Source organism: Triticum aestivum, chromosome 5B (assembly GCF_018294505.1).
Source record: "Triticum aestivum cultivar Chinese Spring chromosome 5B, IWGSC CS RefSeq v2.1, whole genome shotgun sequence".
In the NCBI taxonomy this organism is placed as follows: domain Eukaryota; kingdom Viridiplantae; phylum Streptophyta; class Magnoliopsida; order Poales; family Poaceae; genus Triticum; species Triticum aestivum.
The window spans coordinates 416,779,863-416,782,940 of NC_057807.1; positions in this window are offsets into that span (position 1 = coordinate 416,779,863).

The window sequence follows — 3,078 nt, forward strand, 5'->3', positions numbered from 1 at the left end:
GCCCTCCCTGGAGGTTAAGAGAATCGCCTCGCACTCCCCTGAAAAACCTAGCCCCATTTCCCCCTTCCTCGCGCCATTTCCCCCTCCCACGCGCATCGCCCTCCCCGCCATGGCCACTGTCGTTCGCATGCTCCCTGTCCTCCCTGCGCCGTGGGACTGAGTCTGGGAGCCCCACCGTCGTCTGCCATGTCTTCCTCGCCCACTGAATCAAGCCGGAACCCCTACATCGCCTACATCAACTCCTTCAAGCTCCGGCCACCGCTCATTGTCGCTTCACCAAGTTGCTCCTCGTCACCGATGTGAGCACCACATGGTTTCCCCTTTGTTCTTGCCATCGAGCTCGTCACCTAGCACTCATCCTCGCGAGTTCCGGCTCGGCCGTCCACCACGGCCGGCGGGCTCATCGTTGCCGTGTCCCCTAGCTCCCTCTTTTGATGCGTGCGTGCTACAGGAGCTGTGTAGATGCCGCCTAGTCTCTCGGTTCGTCGAATCCGAGCCCAAGGGCTCGAGCTCGATCCCGTCGAGCGCCACCACTGTTGCCGCTCGGCCGTCAACGTCGTCGTCGTTCATGGCCACCCCGTCCAGGCCAGCACCCTGGACTGATGCACCATGCAGCCCCGCGCTCACCCGTTGCCGTGCCTCCGCCACACCTGGACGCGTTGGCCATGGCCGCCATCACCGTCCACGCGCGCGACACCGCGCCTGGCGCTGCTGACCGCCCCTCCCCTCGCGCTCATGGCCACGCCCCTACGCGTCCTCGTCCCCATGCCCGTGCACTGCTGCTCGTTGCTTGCTTCTTGCTGCTGTAGCTGCCGCTACTGCCGATGCTCGCCGCAGCTATGCTACTGCTGCTGTCGTTGTTCTGTAGATGATGCTAGCCGCCGCTGTTGCTTAGTTGCTGCTGCCGCTGACGGCCATACCCATGGACAAGTGCGGCTATGTGTGTGGTGTGTGCGTACGCCACAGTCTGCTGCTCTGCTACAGTAACTGAATGTTACTGTAGCAGTAGCTAGCTTTGTTACGATCACACTGATTACCCCTCTGTACTGCAGCAAAACTACAACAAAACGACTTCTAATGTGGGTAAGAATAATACTCGCAGAAAGTACACTTGACAAACTCCGTTTTATCCCATTGGTCCAAATTCTAAATATTTAACGATTAAATCCTATGAAAATCACAAAATCCTATGTTCGTATATTTTAACAGTTTCTAGAATTAACTTTAAGTGGCACTTTTCAAGTACAATTTCGATCAAGCAACTGAACTCTAAAATGGATGTCAATGATACTGTCATGCAGATCACATAAAGATGATAAAAATTGGTAAAAGGCATTAATTCATAGGATGTACAGAACACTAGCTATAGCCTCTGGAAAACAGCTAAGTGATGCTCAAAAACTGAACAATTCTCAGACTTAGCCAATTTTCAGGAAATTCCATAACATTGTTTAAACTTCGAAAAATCATAGGAAATAGACCATAGCTCGGATGAAAATACTTTGTACATGAAAGTTGCTCAGAACGATGAGACGAATCCGAATACGCAGTCCGTTTACCGGTCGGATGCCTCTAACTATCTTAACATGGAACTTTCCCCTCCGGTCATCTGGCTGACACAGGTCCGGAACCGGGAATACATTCCCGGTTGAATTCCCCCTTCACCTATATCGTGTAGCCATACGTTAGGTCACACCCGACACAGCTTATTGCCTTCCACTGTTTCTTCCCCCTCTTCTCTTCGGTAGACCCGGAGACGATGTTGCCCTTGTGATCGACTACGTCGACGACGACCCCTCCTTGCCAGAGCAACCAGGCAAGCCCCCCCCCCTTTGATCATCCCGATATCATCCATTCTATACTCTCATGCTTGCATTAGATTTTGCTACTGTTATTGTTTGCTCCTATTCTGATGCATAGCCTCCTTTTGTACCTGCTTATTGATACCTACCTGCTTATTCTAAACTGCTTAGTATAGGTTGGTTAGTGATCCATCAGTGACCCCCACACCTTGTTCTGGTTGCCCCTGCTTCATCATCGAAGACCCGATCAACGGGATCGAAGACCAGGCCCCTTCACCGCACATCACTTTCCCCTTAGTTGCTCGACACTGCTGGGTTACTATCGAGTGCCGAGGGTGAGACCTCTACAGCACTTCTAATGTTAACCATGTAGTGTAGTTATTCGGTCGTGGTCAACGAGCGTGATTCCGCCTTAACCACTTCCGATACGACTCAGTCGTGCAACCCCTCAAGTGTGAACCTTGGGGGTGATTCCTATTACGTTCACCTTGATGATTACATTGAGTGGAACCCACCGGGGGTGATTCCTCGGGTTTTCCCCTTGATGTTTGGACACACGGATACTTGGACTTTACAACTATTACTTGGAAAGGCGGGTCGACCCTGAGGGGTACCCGCGAGTGATGTGGAGACGGGTTGACCTGGAGGGTACTCGAGAGCTGAATACGAGGCGTGGCCGGGCATTCTTAGCCCTTGCCGCAAGTCCTCGAGACGGGGCAACGGGGTCACATCTTTCGTGAGTCTCTGCTTGTTACCGCGCGTTCCTAATCCACTACGATTTGGACATTTGATCCGAGGGGCCTCTGGCCTGATAGCACTAACCATCACGTGGGCATAGTATGGGCGTTCTGCGTCGTATACATCAGCCGAAGCTTAATAGACGTCAGCGACTGAGCGGCGCGCGCCGGGCTGGACTGGTAAGCACCTACATTTTTAAGGAGGTAGCTAGGTCTGCTCACCGGCTGCGTTCGCAACGTGCAGAAGTTCCCGGGGAGATGGCCCATGACCCCTGGGGGCATAGGTTTAGTCCGGCGTGCTGGCCTCTCTATTAAGCCTAGGTCGGGTTGTGGCGTATTGTTTGGCCGAGGCCGGGTGTGATGCCCCCGATTCAATCATACACTAATCATACACGCAAACGAGTACGATCAAGATCAGGGACTCACGGGAAGATATCACAACACAACTCTAAAAATAAAATAAGTCATACAAGCATCATAATACAAGCCAGGGGCCTCGAGGGCTCGAATACAAGTGCTCGATCATAGACGAGTCAGCG